The sequence below is a fragment of the Thunnus thynnus genome, chromosome 3 (assembly GCF_963924715.1).
Source record: "Thunnus thynnus chromosome 3, fThuThy2.1, whole genome shotgun sequence".
In the NCBI taxonomy this organism is placed as follows: Eukaryota; Metazoa; Chordata; class Actinopteri; order Scombriformes; family Scombridae; genus Thunnus; species Thunnus thynnus.
This window is the reverse complement of record NC_089519.1, coordinates 20,129,720-20,141,992: the sequence shown is the minus strand read 5'-3', so window position 1 is coordinate 20,141,992 and position 12,273 is coordinate 20,129,720.

Genomic DNA, 12,273 nt, shown 5'->3' with positions numbered 1-12,273 from the left:
TTAATAAATAGGATGGTGACGGACACCCCTGCGGAGGAATGGACGCGCTCACCAAGCAGATGAAAAAAGTAGACCGTTCCTAAGAAGAGTGATTAGCTCGCTCACTGAAAGAAGAAATTATGAAAATAAAAAAGTGAGGACCTAAACATTGAGGTGAAGTTTGTGTTCCAAGCAGAAAAACACTAAGGTAAACTGGGAAACATTTTCTAGTTCCGTTTACAAACCCACACGCACTGTGCGTTGTCATTTTATCAACAGGTTAACACATTTACTCCCCTATCAACAAATCGGGTGATTTGGGTACCAAATCATGGTTTGTTACAGAGTGTAGACTGTTTCTTATGTTGTTTCTTCTAAGCCCTATACTTAATAAATGTCCTAATTGATTGGACGAAAATGCAAATGAAGTATACCAGTTTTCAACATTCAAGTTGTATATATTGGTACTATTGGCAAATTTAGACAAACTGCTCTTGCATATTTCTCCTAATTAACATTAGGATGCATTAAACTCCCATTTTTGCCAGAATCAATAATGTGATCAATATAACCTGAATAGTATTACCCTAAATAATAATTAATAATATATGACAATGATAACATTTGACTACAAGTCACTCATCCAGACAGGGAAATGGTCAACTCACCACTTTGTAAACTCTCCTCCTGCCAACTCTGCTACCTGGCCAGTCAAGGTTTTCAAAAGTAAACATCAGAGTAAACATCGAGGAAAAGGTGGACAGGATAAACACCAGCTACGATCCCGACCACACAGACAAGGAAGACCATCTCTTCGTCCATCTCAACATCAGAGGAAACACCGAGGTAAATGTGGAGGGATTAATAACCAGCTGCAATCCTGGCCACATGGAGTGTTGCATAATAAACTGGATGACCTCCGTGCCCATATCAGTTTCCAACAGTATATCAGGAACTGTAATGTCCTTTGTTTCACCTAAACCTGGCTAAATCCTGGAATACTGGACAGCGCCATTCAACCAGGTGACTCTAGTGACAGAACAGAGGACTCTGGCAAGAAAAGAGGAGCAAGCATGTGCTTTATGGCGAATAAGGACTGGTGTGACAGTGGTAGTTATTATCAATCAAATGCAGACCGCACTTTCTCCAAAGGGAATTTATTATCACAGTGGTCTACATCCCACCACAGGCGAGTACAGAGGCTGCCCTGTCAGATCTTTGCAAAGACTTGAACTGCTCACAGATTGGTAATCCTGATGCTGCGCTCATTCTAGCTCGAGACTTAAATCAAGCTAACCTTAAGAAGGTTATGCCTGACTTCCATCAACATATTGACTGCACCACAAGGGAATAAACATTCTGGATCACTGCTTCACACCACATGGATAATTAAAAAGCAGCAGCCTACAATGTAAGAAGAATAGTAAAGGAGGCAAAAAGTGACTACAGGAAGAAAGTGGAACTGCAATTCCAGCAGGGCAACTGCAGAAGCATGTGGCAAGGACTAAGAACTGACAGATTACAAGCCCCCTCCACCCCCCATCCCCCCTTGTCAAGTGCTGTTGCGTCTCTAGTAAGTGAACTACAGTAAACAACTTTTATGCTCCCTTTGTGGCCATCGGCAGCCAGCCAGCAAAAAACAGCTGAAGCAGAGGTTAATGGATGAGTGGGCGCACCTTTCACACCTGTCACCCTGAGCATGACATCCAGAGGGCTTTCAAGCATTGAACACCAAGAAAGCAACAGGACCAGACGGTATCAGTGGGTGGATCCTCAAAGTATGTGCTGACCAACTAGCGCCAGTGTTCACAATGATATTCAACCTGTCCCTGGCTCAGTCTGTCACACCCATGTGCTTCAAGAATCACCATCATTCCCCCAAGAAAATAAGACCAGCCTGCCTGAATGACTACTGCCCAGTGGCACTCACCTCTACAGTGATGAAGTGCTTTGAATGGCTGGTCAATGATTACATCTGCTTCTCACTGCCCAGCACACTGGACCCACTACAATTTGCCTACCGTCCCGACCGATCAACTGAAGAAGCCTATAGCACACATCCTCCACACCACCCTATCTCACCTGGACAAGAAAGGGAGCTATGTGAGATTACTGATCATTGACTACAGTTCAGTGTTTAACACCATAGTTCCCTCCAGGCTTGTTACAAAGCTCTAAGACCTGAGATTAAACACCTCAATGCGCATGTAGATCCTTGACTTCCTGACGGGCAGACCCCAGGTGGTGAGGGTTGGCGGACACACCTCTTCTGCCCTCATCCTTAAAACCAGAGCACCCCAGGGCTAGGTTTTGAGCCCCCTGTTGTACTCCCTGTACACACACGACTGTGTAGCCACTTTCGACTCCAACACCATCATCAACATTGCTGACGACACAGCTGTGGTGGGCCTGATCACAAATAACAATGAAAAGGCCTACCTGAAGCAAGTAGAGGACCTGACCCACTGGTGTCAGGACAATAACCTATGCCTGAAAGTCAGCAAGACTAAGGAGCTGATAGTGGACTTTGGGAAGAAGCAGGGAAGGACTACTCCCTCCTTAATAGCAACGGGTCCTCGGTGGAGTGGGTGGACAGCTTCAAGTACCTTGGTGTCCACATCACAGAGGGCCTGACCTGGGCGATGCATACTCAGTGGTGAGAAAGGCAAGACAGAGACTGTTTCACCTCATATGCTTGAGGAATTTCCAGGTATCCCCTCAAACACTGAGGAATTTCTACTTCTGTACCACCGAGAGCATCCTAACAGGGAACATCAATGTGTGGTACGGAAACCGAACAGGACCGCAATGCCCTGCAAAGAGTGGTTCGTTCAGCTGAACACACAATAGGCGGTGCTCTACTCTGCCTAAAGGATATTTACACCAGGCACTGCAGGAATAAGGCTAGGAGAATCATTAAGGATCCCAACCACCCGAATAACAGCCTTTTCTCCCTGCTGTGGTCAGGAAGAAGTTACCCCAGGCACTGAGAAGCTCAGGAAGAGCTTCCACCCTCAGGGCACTCCTGGGTCATGGAGAAGGTTGTTCAGGCACTCCCAGACAAAAACGGGCTTGTACACTAGGTCAAGGTCAAGACGAAGATGAGCACATTAGATAGGTCCATCACCAGGGTCTGTCTCTTCCAGGAAGCCGAATGTGGCAGTGGTAAAGACTGTCCTCCTCTGGGGGCCATGTGCTAGTAACCTCTGGCCCCTGAGGTAAATGGTACATCAAGTATGAGATGAAAGATGGCTTGAAGAAGAAAAGTCTTGTTTTTGTTGTTTTCCCTCCAATCATACACATATATTTATTACTATTCCTATTCTATTTAAACTCTTGTTAATGCACAAATTGAAGGAACTAACAGTATGACATTTCACAGTGATTGTACTTATATGATTACATGTGACAAATAGAGCTTGATTGATAATATATATAACATTGATTGGATTTTCAAAACACTGAAAAAATGAGGTTTGTGCTGGACAGACACACATGACATACACTCCCCACTGCAGGGATTACTAATGAAATGCTAATCACCGGGGAAAGCAATCCACAGTAACACTGATTAGACACTTCCTTTAGCTCTAATATATACACATTTTATGTTGCAAGACCTTGGTTTCTGGACTTAAGTTGTAGGGATGAAAATCAGAGGGTAATTCACAAAGGGACAGTGTTGCAACACACTGCCGACAATAAGGATAGTGAAGGCAATTCTCTGTCAAATAATTCTGCAAGTTGATCATGTGATTGATATCTTAATGACTGAAGTGGGAGAGAAAATCATTTCTTTTTTCTTGATTTTCACAATAAATTCTTCTGACAAAAACAGGAATCAATCATGATGCTATGAATATTGTTTCACTGTTTTATTAAGTATTTCTAATTTCATGGAATTTTATAGAAATTTGAGAGTGTACGACGTGTAACAAGTGCACAGCCTTCTTTTCACAGATTCACACAGCAACTTGTACACATGTTCCATCATTCAAATGTAAAATCATAAAGTGGCAAAAGTCTTCAGAAAGCAAAAGATGATCAGAGTTATAATGTCTGAATGTCTGCTTCTTGGTAACTCAGATCTATTCATTTGTATTTAAAAACTGCTTCAGCAAATAGCAAATTACTACATAAAATCCACAGTCCAGATAGTAAACATCAAAACTAGGTACCAGTAAAATATTTCAAGAAAGTATATTATTTGTCCCAGGCCCTTGGCTGTATCCCAATTACCAATGTTTTCACGTTCCATTGAACAGTAATTATAGTTGTTAGTATTATTAGATTATTGTATCAAACTGTCACATAACTAAAAATGTATTCCCCAACCATACAGTATACCACTAAACGCAATCAATAAAAAAAAAATTAGAATCAATTTAGAGAAAGGTGATTTTCTTTTATGTGTTTTATTTCATGGGACAAAAATATGACGGATATACTTTGCTGAGTTTCTTGAATCCCATTTATCTTTTCTACAGGTATTTTAGACTGATTCCCTTACAGATTTGAGAATTGCATCACTTCCCTCCTTCTAAAAGGAATACTAGTGTACTTAACACCACACTGATGGCTCTATTTTAAGATACAACAACGGTGAATTTTCAGGGACATTCATATAAACTACTACCGTGGTCTCAATGGCAGCAAAGCCATAATGTAGACAGAATAACCTACCATATTTCTCAGTGGCAGCCAGATACAATTGCACTGTACACTGGTCAAACTCTTCTGGTTAAGAGGGCTAGCTCTGTCCTGGACTGTCCTCTAGATTCCATAGAGGAGGTGGGTGACCATCACCCACCACTTATAACATCACAGCTTTGTTCATTTATCATTAACATCATATTTATCTTATGTTTCACCCTTGTGCAATGAGTTTTTTTTTTCTTTTGTGCAATTATCCAATTTCCAGTGCAATATTTCAGTACAATGCTACACACCATTTGTGCATTACCACTGCAGGTCATATCTGTATATGTAACAGGTGTATATAGTTTATATATATACTGTATGTATATATAGTCTTTAGTTTTTAGTTTTTTATTTATCTTTTATCTTATTATGTTACTTTTTCTTCTAATTTTTAGCTGCTATAACAAGCGAATTTCCCCTGTAGGGATCAATAAAGGTTCATGCATGCATTTTTCCATCAATGCTCTGAAAGATCCTAATGATTTATTTCATGCACCTGTTATTTTCTTTATTTTAGGTATTTACTGATACTCTAATGGTGCTTTCTGTCAACAAGGAAACATTTATTTGTTTTTTAGTTTTTCCCCATCTATTTTGTGGGTTTGACATTTGTGATTCTATATTTTGATATTCTATATATATTTGATCATATTAGCATTTTTCCTTTCTCTTGCATACCATGTTTGCTATATTTTTGGTTGTCCATTTCATCACTATGTGCACTTGTTTCTATCATAGAGAAATCTGAAATTTTGGGGTAATCCTCATTACACAGTTACCTTTTTCATTAACTCCCAACCAACACTAGAGTTATTGCATTTGGCTTATTTATCTAAATTAGCTGCTGGGTTTAGTCACTGACACAAACTCCCACAAAGATAGCACTGAAAAGTAATTTGACCATTCGTTTTGAGAGATACACAGTCATTCAGTGGCACTAGACAAAGGTCACAGGGTCAATACGAATCATCATCACCTTAAATATTCCAAATTTTACTGCAATCTAGCTATTAGAGAGTGAAACTATCCTTATGTTCCACTCTAAAAATATACCCATCTTTTATCAGAATTAAATAACTAAATTATTCAATTTTCAATTCCTTAGTTTGAGGAGTATAAATGATAAAATTAAAAAAAACTTTTTTTTTTTTTTAACAAAATATCTCAAACTTCTCAAAGCATCAGTGTTTAATGTTCTTCAAAGGCGAGTAGTTATAGAAAAGCTGTTTAAATACAGAGATGGGCAAAGTTGTGATTTAGATCAGGAAATATTTGATCACTGAATAAGGAAGCAAGACTGAGAATCTGACCAGAGCCAAGTTTTGATATTTAATAGTTCTCACAACTTCAGAGACACATTTTGTTCGGCATTGAGGTCCAACACCCATCCCTGTTTGACACTTGATGCATGGTGTAAGTTGACTCACGCAGACTCAGTTTTTGATAATAGAGCTAACCCTCCCGGTGTCTTTATATTCTGATACTCCGCTGTTCCACATGGGTCAAAAATGACCCACCATCATCACAAACCTCTGGTTAGGCTTGATTTAATTTTAACTCTGAAATCATTTTGAATAATGACACAACCCTGCCACTCAACAAGTTGGAAAATAACTATTTTCCTTTTTCACAGTACAGCATAAAGACTGTATTTATTCTTTTTTTACTACAAAATACTTATCATTGATTTTTTGTACCATTATTATGAATATGTATACAATAAATATTATTCTTAGCAGTAGCAATATTGTTGTTTGTTATGACTGAAGTTACTGCAGAAGTTTAAAAATTGATTGCACATGAAGAAGCAGAAATTAGCACAACAACCATGAAGATTTCAATACTGAATTGTACTGAAAGGTAATAAATTCATAGCGTTCTTGAACATTTTGAGAAACACAGACACACATAACTTTGTTGAACTCTTATTGTTGGAAGATTTGTATATCTTTACTTGGCACATGCAAGACAGTATGCAAGTCTGCATGTATGAGCTTCACAGATTTTATTTTTTGCATTTTCAGGCTGATGTAAGGTGAGGGCGCTCCTGTCTTTAATGATGGGGTTATCAGTGCCTTTCCCAGCTGATCCAGAAACACCCTCCTTCTGTTCTGCTCATCCAGCATCCAGGTAGAGTTGATCTCTTTCTACATGACATCAGTGTTATATGAAGACACGTTGATGATCATCCTCTTATAGCAGTATGTTCCAATCACCTTTCAGATGATGGCTGGCTCTCTGTCCTCACGATCACTGATCTCAGCATCCTCCAGCAATGTGCTCATGAGGACCACATTCTTGTTCTTTTTTCGGACAGTAAGACACAACAGTGGTGGTGGGGGGTGAAGGTAAACTTTCATTAGAAGACCTGTCCTCCCTTTGTTGTGAGGAGTGCAGTGGGGAGCTCAGGATAATTCTTCATTGCTGCGTTCACCATGACTATCCTCCTCTTTGGGAGCTGCTGGCCGAGTTCGTACGAGGTGAAAAAAATTGTCACATATAACATTGCGCCCCCTCAGGCCTTCAGTCATGTCAAACACAACACGCATCCCTTGATTCTTCCCTGGGGCTCTTGCTCTTGCTCTTGCATGTTCCAAGCAAAGCTGACTGTACATCACACACCACCCAGATATTGATTCAATACTTTGCCAATATACTGGGCAAATACTGCCAGAAAGGACAGCTCCCTTCTGGTAGACAAAAATAAAAACTGATTTTTTTTTTTTTATTATCAGTCACAGTAAATAATCTCATAAATTGATATTACAGTACTGAATAATAAAACTAACAATGAAGAGCATGGACAGTATTTATGGAATGGAACCAGTTGCTCCTCCACTTCAGTACAAGGGTTATAAAATTAAGGGGGAAGCTCCACCCACTTATTCCAGACTTCTGTGGGACATCATGCAGGTCTCTTGTCACATCTGATCATCCTTCAGGAACTGTGAAACACCTTCAGAGTCATTGCTGCATGTAAAATTACCCTTCCACCTTAAGCAAAGTCTAAAAAAATAGATGTAGCCTCGGCAGAACAATATACACCAGTCAATCCCATGTAGGCATGTAGGTTTATGTCATCCATCCTCTGCCAGTCCTCTCCATGTTGGTCGTGTCCAGGATGATTTTTTCAATGGCTGACGTAATGAAGAGGTGGAAGATTGAAGCAATGTGCTGGCTGTTGCAGACTGCTAATCTAGTCGGCCCCGGGGTCGTCCTTATCACATTCTGTGCTGCCATTCTGCCCTGATGGCTATTCAGTGATGAGTACCATTGCTTGTTATGTTTAGACAAAAATGTCTCTCTTGATGGTCTTCATCCTCTGAAGAATGACTCATAATGCTCCGGGTTGTACTCTTCATCATCCTTTTCTTCGGATTTTTCCACCTCTTCTATTTCATTGTTCTCCTGGACATCTTCAGAGGAAATCTGGTCAAGGACCTGTTGGGCACTCAACTGCACCGAGAGAGAGGTACTGATGTGCAGTTCCCTTATAATATTATGACCCCACCCCTGATTTGTCTGCGAAAAAACAGTGTTTTACTGCAATAAATTATTTTATTTTGTTTCATATTTTGTGGGAAACAGGGTCAGGTGTGGGGTGGGGGAAGGGTGCTGCCCCACTTGCACAAGGATGTTTTTGATTAGTCAGGCATATGCATACATTCTCTCTTTAGGGGTGTCTATGTTTGTGTTTGTTTGTGTGTGTGTGTGTGTGTGTGTATGTGTGTGTGTGTGTATTCTGTGGTTGCTATAAATCATTTATGAATTACCTCAGTTCATTTGTAAATTATTGCTTAAACACTGAATCAAAAAGCCCTGATGGTATACAGATTTTGTAAAAAAAAAAAAAAAAAAAAAAAAAAAAGAACAGTGATTTACTTTTCCTTATGGAAAGGTCAATCAAGGAAAGTCATCAAATTTCTTGCAGATTTCTTTTTCTCTGCTGGTAAACTCATGAATGGGTCATTTTAAGACAATAGGGGAGTTAAGTCTGGAAACAACCACTTGAGAATTGATTCAGCTCAGTAGCTCAATAAATAACGCGACATGCTATTCCACCAAACTCCCAAATGGCATCAACATCTATTAAAACTTGGTACTGTAGATACAGAATGATGAGTAATTGTGAAAACTCATTGCCTATTTCTCACCCCAAATATATACAGAATTTATTTGAATTTTGACACATGCCATATTTTTCCACATTATAAATCAAAGACACATGACCTGTCAAGCAAATGTACGTTGATGTGTAAATAAATGAGAGAACTGTCAATAATCTATAGTACAGGCTAATTGAGATTACATGTCTCAAGCTAATTCATCCATGGCATTGCCAACAAAGAGATAATTGTGGGTTGACTTTGGCAGGCTGTGTTGTAGAGTGTCTAAATAGATAGAAAACCGAAAATACAGTAAGTGCTGATGCCTCTCTGGCAAATTAAACTGTATGTGCGCTTTGGGCTGACCCATTACAGGTCAGCTGTCTCCACAACAAATCCATGAGAGACACGTACTGCATACATGAGATTATTGTTTATTGATTAAATTTAACTTTTCAATTAACCTATTGTCATTCCCAGGCTGTTCTCCAAGCTGGTTCATCTGGGACTTACAGAGTCTTCAACTAGAAAACACCAACTGAAGAGGGTGAAAACCTACAAATACAGTGGTGCCCACTGAGGACTTAAAGGTGCAGTGTGTAGAATTTAGAAATGGAATATAATATTTATATGTATGTTTTAATTAGTGTGTAATCCCATGAAACTAAGAATCGTCTTTTCGTTACCTTAGGATGAGCCCTTCTTATCTGCATAGGGAGCGGTTCCTCTTCCACGGAGCCCGCCATGTTGCTCCACCGTGTTTCTACAGTAGCCAAGAATGGACAAACCAAACACTGGCTCTAGAGAGGGCCTTTCACGTTTTTCGCAAGGTTTTTGCCACCACTGTAGGATCTCCTACACTCTTGGAACAGGAGGGTGGGGGGAGCGGTTATCAGTTGGTTGCAATCTTCAACCTCACCACTAGATGCCACTAAATCCTACACACTGGTCCTTTAAGCCTGTTGTGGCTCCAGAGGGAGCTGCATGAAATCTGATATATTGCCTCAAGTAATACATGTTGGTTGGGGCTGAAGACTATAAGTTTGAAAATCTTCTTCTTGGGGTGTGAACTTAGAAAGAAATTAGGTTACCAGACCTCTGTAGTCTGCTCCCAATTTCTGCTGGAAGTTAGCAGATCAAGGCTTCATTAGCCGCTACTAGCATGAAGCCGTATTCACACCAAATCAGGCATTGCAGCACACCGCTGAAGGGTTGAGAGGAGGTGTGTGGGGGTGAGGGCATGCTTGTGATCTAGAACATAACCGCTGTGAAACAATCAGAAAATAACGTTTTATTGATCTGATTCACTGGCTTTCTCGCTACCACCACTCCCTCTCTTCATTCACTCTCTAGCTAGCTTGACCACAGCTGCTCTCTCTCTCTCTCTCTCTCTTTCTCGTCTTTTTAACAATGAGTTAGGAAGCCCACAGCAAAGTCTAACTTTACTTTTAATGTTATCAAATAAAGACAAATGTCCTCCTCTCCTCCTAGTAACATCATTGTCCTCCCTCATGGCAGCATTTTACAGCTCTGATCAGTCTGATTGCCGGATGTGATTCGCCACCGCAGCATGATGTCAGGTTATGTTTCTCCAAAAGTTGACTCTACTGTCTCCTCGCAGGCCACTGCCGCACCACTGCAGCCCAAGCGCCTGCAGTCTAAACACACTACCCCCATTCATATGAATGGGAGGACTGGTGCCTGAATCTTCTACTTCTGTATGGCAAATTGCATTGTGGGTAATGCAGGCAACAGGTTTTGAGGAGGGAGAAGAATACATAGAATAAAACAGACAGTATCTTTGGTTCTGCTGCATCAATTTTGATCCTTTCCATCTGTCGAGAATCTGACTATGGAGCGAAATGCTGAATGGGTGGGGTGCTCTTTTAAGGATAAGATAAATGTGTACTTCATGGCCATTTTTTAAAACTCTTGTTTTCATTAACCATTTTTTGAAAGATGTGATATCTTTAATCTGTAGTAGTTGGTGCCCCTTAAACACATGATATCCTGTCCCTATCTGTCAATTATATCACAGTGGAAACAGGCCTATCTTGGGCTACTGCTCAGGCCATCACTTGCACCGAAGCTAACATAGGCCAAATAGTTATTGTATTTTGAACAAATTTTAAAAATAATAAGAAAATTTAAAAGATACAGGGCAGGCCAGCTGTGTCTCAAATGCACCTGTTAACCTGCATTGATCAACCCAGTGAACACTCCAAAAAAAAACAAACAAAAAAAAAAACGGGCCCTTTGGCTGAATTCTAATTACCAACCCCTGCTGTTGGCTCGCTGCATGTTGTTCACCAGACCTACTCTAAAAGTTCTTGAAACTCCTCATTTACAGATAATAATGAAGGTCCTGAACTGGTGGAATATGGAACCACTTGACGAACAGTAAAGTACAGGTCCTGATGCACACGTGAGGATGTAACAGTCATCAAGAGGCTTGAAAATGATGCTTGGCTGAGATAAGACAGAAGAAGAAGGATGTGAGAGAAAATGTATGGAGATCTGGGAGCTGCTGAATGAGTTTGGTTTAATTGTAATTCTGCTCTGTTTACGTGTGCACAGTATCATGAACACTTCATCACCCGCACCAATACCCCCAATGTGTGTGTGTGTGTCTGTACTGTATTCACGTACACACAAACACGCAAATATACACACGCACACACATTCACGCACAGCCACACGATTCTTACTGAAGACACTCACATGCACGTGCAAGCAGTGCACACATACAGCAACACACAATTATACAGTCTTCACAAACTACACACACACACACACACACACAGACACACACAGACACACACACACAGACACACACACACACAAACACACAGTTCCAATAAAAGACACACACCCTCTTACACAGCACACACACTCACACACACACACAGACACACACACACACCGCATTCATTTCCCTTTCATTCAGCACAGGCACATATTGTGCTGCTGTAACACACACACACACACACACACACACACACACACACACAAACTCACACACAGTCACACACACACACACACACACCATTTGCAGAGCTTGCTCCTAGCTCTCTCCACACACACACCCCTCCCCCTCTATCTCTGTCAGACACACACACATCACACACAAGTATACACACACACACACACACACACACACAGTCACACAAACACACACAAGTACATGCACATTCCCTCCTACGCAGGCGCGCTCACACACAGAAGCACGCACGCACACACACATTCCCTCTCTTTCCTTTCACACACACACATCTCCCTCGTACACCCCTCCCCCACTCTTTCTCACACACACACACACACACACACACACACACACGTACATGTCCTCTCTCTCACTTTTCTTTGCTTGCTCATTCACTCGTTCACTCACACACATACGCACATATAAATACACACACATTCCCTCTCTTGCTCTGCCTCTCTCTCTCTCACTCACTCACTCACTCACTCACTCACTCACACACAT